The 6,000-nt window shown below is 49.5% G+C and overlaps 1 protein-coding gene across 1 annotated transcript in view; it reads right to left on the reverse strand.

The window, feature by feature from the left end:
• The window catches only part of LOC144942334 (tumor protein p53-inducible protein 11-like), a 38,183-nt gene extending 33,036 nt beyond the window's left edge, over nt 1–5,147 (reverse strand). Inside the window, exon 1 of the mRNA XM_078869140.1 lies at nt 4,837–5,147. The gene's annotated coding sequence lies outside the window, so the exon portion shown is untranslated. The remainder of the gene's footprint in view (nt 1–4,836) is intronic.
• Nucleotides 5,148–6,000: the final 853 nt, after the last annotated feature.

Here is a 6,000-nt window from a genome sequence, read left to right on the forward strand (position 1 = left end):
TCACCACCACAGCACCATTGCAATAACAGCACTCACTGCAAGGGTCGTGGCAATCGTAAACAATAATTAACTCAATTTTGCCTACGGCAAATGTCTTTTGCATTATCCATGACATTTTTTTAAAAAGGTATTTATAATATGCACGGATGGTGGACCACTCATATGTTGTAACATTGCCACCTGATCTAGCGACACCCACTGCAGGATTCAGTTCCAATCCCCGCGGCCACCATGATAATTACTGCCAATGTAAAATAACCAGAACAATACTTTGAACCATCCGCTTCACAGTGAGTGGATGTTAAAGATCCCCTGACATCATAAACAAGAGTAGGTAATTGTGTACCAGCACCACGATCCAAATATAAAAAAAATTGCACCCCAAAATGAATTACTCAATTGTGATCGTACATAGCGTCCATCACCCCTTACTGGCAGACCAATGCCCCGGGACCAGAGGTCGCAACCGGGTACCCGATACCCGGGTAGCCGTTTGCGACCCTGGTGCGGCCGGGTACGGGTACGGGTAGGCCGTGAGTCACTGGTGAGTAACCGTTTGTCACTCATTTCGGGTAGGGTACGGGTACGGGTAGGGAACGGCTACCCGTACCCGGCCGGGTACGGGTACGGGTAGCCGTTTGCGACCCTGGTGCGGCCGGGTACGGGTAGGCCGTGAGTCACTGATGAGTAACCGTTTGTCACTCATTTCGGGTAGGGTACGGGTACGGGTAGGGAACGGCTACCCGTACCCGGCCGGGTACAGGTACGGGTACCCATTTGCGACCCTGGTGCGGCCGGGTACGGGTACGGGTAAGGAATCAAAACCCGTTTGCGACCTCTGCCGTACAACGTATAAGGACGCAATGCCCCGATCCACAAAATACGAAGGAGACATCGCAGCGACACCACCCCGCTGCTCCTGACGCGGTTATCATATCCGGCTTGACCACCTGAATGTGAAATTGTCGTTGTTGCTCTACACCAACATCAGCGACGCGAAAGAAGAAAATAGGAAAAAAAATTAACTCATCCTGCTCTCTTCAGCTCTCATCCAGTTGCACGAAATCAATTTGAACTGACTCACCCACTCACCCACCGCTCCAGCCAGCCACCATCTCACCCACTAATTCGCCCACTACCTCATTAACCCGTTCGTGCCCATGAGACGCAACGATTGCAAAATGTTTAAACTTGAAACCTGAACCGACAATTATGTGCTTACAATCAGTTTTTGCATCGATGCAGCGCCACTCATAATACTACTAAGAATAATCACTTATTTATCCAGACAAGCCACACTAAGTCCGGAGACTCTTCTTTAGGACGGTCCTACATGAGGACGTTTGGCCATTACCAAGGAAATTGGTAATGGGAGCCCATGCAGAACAGGGGGAGAACATACACACTCCACACGGAGAGGTGCCATAGTTGGGAATTGAACCCAGGGCCCTGTTGTTGTGAGGGAGGAGCGTAACCGCCACGGCTGCCCTTCCGCCTCAGCCTTTCTCGTACAATTAATCTCAATATTTTAAAATATATATATATAACAAAATGTCTGTCTGTCGGTTGACCAAAACCTCAAATCGGTACAAAAAAAATAAGTACCCGGCTATTAATTTAATTTAAATATTCATAACCACAACCATCATCAGCATTATCATATTAATTACATTATTTTAACATGAGCAAACCATATATCATCACAAAGTGCAGACTGAAATATTGATCAAATAATGAAATTCCAGAGATGCATTGCCCTTTATTTTCATTACGTGAAAAACAAACAGCAATTATACCTCGGTTGTCTATCTTTATGTGTGGCAGGAGCGGTGGTGCAGCAGTTAACGCACTGCGCCACGAACCCGGCGACCAGAGTTCGATTCCCACCCACGGCCAACACCAGCTCCGTTTATCTGAACCGGTCCTGGGCCTCGTTCCCCTAGATCGACTCAACCTCAAATGAGTACCTGGTGCGGTGTTTAAAATCATCGTCACTGGAGAGACAAAGGCGGCCGGGCGTGGTGCTGGCCACTCACCCCCCTCGTGTGCCGTGCCGGCCTTGATAGGTGCTCGCTAAGAGCACTTGTCCCAACAGTCTGCTAAAGCTATACGGGGAATCTTTGTCTTTGTTTACATAACCGGGTCAAAATTGTGTGAGCCGTGTTCTCTCCTTTGTTGTCCAATGTTTTCCATTGGGCATATCTGTGTGTCTGTGTGTGTGGGGAGCGGTGGTGGAGCGGTTAGCGCGCTGTGCTTCAAACCCCGGCGACCCGAGTTCAATTCCCGCTCATAGCCAACACCGGTGACGATTAACTGAACCGGTCCTGGGCCTCCCCTAGGTCGACTCAGCCTCAAACGAGTACCTGGGTGCGGTGTGTAAACATCGCTACTGGGGAGACAAAGGCGGCCGGGCGTGCTGCTGGCCACTCACCCCGTGGGGTGTGCCGTGTCGGCCTTCATAGGTGCCACTCGCTAACATCACTTGCCTCAACAATCTGTTAAAGTATAATCTGTTAAAGGCCATACGGGGGCTCTTTGTCTTTGTGTGTGTGTCTCCCTCTGTGTCTACGCTGACTGATTGCTTCGTGGTTAACCTAGGGCCGCGTACCTTCCTCTCACCGGTCCAACCCCAGCCGCTCCAACATTTTGCACGATTGCACTTGATTCAAATTCACGGTGACCTCGGTGACAGCACCCGATATAGCTCGACTCAACAAACGCCTCTTTGCTCCCTCTGAATCCAATGTTCGCCCGCTAACGGCACAACATCAAAACCCACGAGCGGCATTTTACATTGTGAAAATCTGAATTTCACCGGTGACCATCTTCAGCCGGCCAAAAATGCCTTTGACCGCGCGGCTCAACTAAAAAGCTACCCCGAATGAAAAAGAGCCATTTGGCAGCATTTATTTTAATCATTATTATTACATAATTCCAATTAATGCCGGACAAAGCCTCCACCCCACCCCACCCACCCCCTCTCTCTCCGTACGCAAAAGAAAAATTGCAACGACAATTATCATTTATATTAACGCGCGCCCTTCATGCATCGCCAGCGGCTTCGCCGCCTCTGCAACAATCGAATGCAACGCATTCGAAGCCTTGGCCAAGTAGCCGCAGCGTCTCACCCCCCGGTATCGACATCGGCCCGGTGACACTTCACTGGCACGGGTGCAAGGGACACTCGCTCCTTGCCACGCGGTCGCGTCTTGCGAGCGAGCGAGCACCGCCACTCCGCGAAGCTCTCTTCCCAACCCGCTTGCCTTTGAAAGGGCGAACGTTGTCGGAGTCTACCATTCGCTTTCCCATCGAGTGGTGCAGTCCCAAACGAATGCTATTTTTACTCAGCCTACCCCGGAGGGGAGGGGGGTAGTGGTGGTGATGGTGGTGGGGGGGCGGGGGATGGCGGCAGGGCCGAGTCAATCGTGATCACGACGAGAGGAACTCGCAGATCTTACGCCCGATGCCGCCGTTTTTCACGACAGCCACGTTGCACATTTTGCCCCAGCGTAGCGGTACCGTTGTCGTAATTAATATTCTATGCAACGCAACTAAAGCGAGAGATATATTTATATATTTACAACAACAACAACAAAACATACACGATATTAATCTAATCGCTGCAACCCCCGTCCCACTCCCTCCCCCCGTACGCATTGCATCCAATATTGTGTATTGCTAATGGGGAGAAAACCGTGTATTCGCGTCTTCTGTTACCGTGATATAATTCCCTGCCATCGCCTTTGTCATCGCAAACTCTCATCATTTTTTTCCCACGATGTATTGAAATTGCTCGTCACGTGTGTGTGTGTATTTTTAAAAAACATTATATATCATCATTACTCCATTGTCACCTTCCCTAGCCCTCCCACATCGTCACCACGACTTCCATGTGTTAATATGCAACGTTGAGCGCATCATCCACGTTCATCATTAACCGTTCTCGCGTAATCAGCATTCCGCAATCCTCTCGGTTATATTACCGAGAATAAATAATAATAATAATGTTCATTCATTATTCATAGCCTCAATCGTTCCCGAGTAAGTACACCATGCAGCAAACGCCGTGAACATCGTCATCATATCTGTTCACTACCGTCTATCGTTAACACCATTCGTATGCTCGCAAATTATCCACATGGAATACACAATGCACCATCATTATCTGCGGTATACCAAGCAACGTTGCAATTTTACATTTGCATATCATTCGGAGGGGCATTTCCCCCATTCCTAATCATTACACCCCACGATACCAGCATTTTCAGAATCCTGAAATATCATCCGAAATCAAATCACATTGTGTCCACTCGAATCATATCGGTTATTCATCTGAATCGTCGCAATGAAACAACAACCACCACCACCATCATCATCATCCCCGCCACCACCGTCGCCTCCATCACATACGAGCCCTGCCGTTGTGGTTGCCGTTATGGGGGAGGAAGGAAGCTCTTTGCCTGTGTTCGCCGTTAAAGGTGAGAAAACAAGACGCAATCCGCCCCTACGCTCTCCCAAGCACCAGTAAGCAGCACCAGCCAGCAGGCAGTAGCAGAATTATTCATTAGTATTTTTCTCTTGAACTTAAATATCTCGGGCAGATACAGCAGCCTTCTTCGTATGTCAAGTCATCAACGGGTAAGATAAAATAAAAACACCACTATACCGTTAGCAGAACAAAACAACAAAAATACACCACACAGATATGACATTTTATTTTAAATGTTTTTTTCTCAATCCCAGGCACAATCCCGTAGCACTTATTTATTTATTTACGGGTCATTTTTCTTTTTTTTTCTTGCGACCACAAAAAAAATCGTCTTGAAGCGCTCTCACCTGCAAGCGAAGATCAGCCTCGTCGCGAGTGATGACGAGATGATGCTGATGCTGGGTTTACTGTAAGATCGTGCTTGTATATTTGCGGTCACCGCTGCTGCTGCTGCTATTACTGCTGGCTGCTGTGTGCGCGCGCGCGTGTGTTAACCCACGACAGCGTTGTGCGTAATCTCCTCGGCGTGCAGACGTCGCGGATGACGCTTCGCTCGGTGGCTCCGTCGCGTGCGTGCGCGCGCGCGCGCGGCCACCGGCGATCGAGTTTTACCGTAAATTCTCGACTAAAGGAGGCCGCCCTAAAATCCTACTTCATTTGTTTCTGTCACATCCTCCACCCCCCACCCCCATTATCCCCTCCTCCCCTCCCCCACCAGATGCCCCCCTACCCCGCCCCCCCTCCAATATTATTCGTGCTTCTCTCCGTTCTATCGTAATGGAGATCGGGGGCGACAAGCGGGTGGGGGGGGGGCTGTTCCTTGTCTCTGTCTTTTGTTGTCGTTCGCTCGGGCCGCGTGACGGGGGAGCTGCTTTGCGCCACCCCCCCCTCCTCCTCCCCCCCCCCCAGCGGTCGTTTTAACGCAGCCGGCTGCCGTATATTCTGTAAGCGAGGCGTACCGACCCGAACAAAAATACGGACAAAAGACTCTCTTCCCAGTCGATCATTATTGAGGGCGAGTTAAAACTGGGTGTTCGGAATTGGATGTCCGTCGGAGGTTGGGTCGAGGGGAGCTATTGATGTTGAATCTGGGATCATGCCTCAATCATCATCGTCGTCGTGATGGATGAATAATCATTGGCGTGGACACGTGGTCGTTAACGTCGACGTCGTCAGAATCATCATTGTTCGGAGTGTCAACAAATGAGCGTCCTTGGAGGCTGCTTGGCTCATCTCCGATACAGGCCCGAGCCAGTGGTCAGTGGCGGAATTACACATTGATATCATGGGAGCAGGGACGTGCGGGCAGGGGAGGCAGGGGAGGCAGAGCCTCTCACCTGTCATACTCCAATTAAAATAGCTGTTACGAAAAAAAATAGCTAAATAAAAAAAAATATTAAGATTTTTCCACTGATCTTTGTTATAAATGTCATTTCTGTACGATTCCAATCATTTTTATAGTAAAAAAAATCGCCCAATTTGCGGAGCTCCGCTGCAAATACAGGAACAAA

The sequence above is a fragment of the Lampetra fluviatilis genome, chromosome 27 (assembly GCF_964198595.1).
Source record: "Lampetra fluviatilis chromosome 27, kcLamFluv1.1, whole genome shotgun sequence".
Lineage (NCBI taxonomy): Eukaryota > Metazoa > Chordata > Hyperoartia > Petromyzontiformes > Petromyzontidae > Lampetra > Lampetra fluviatilis.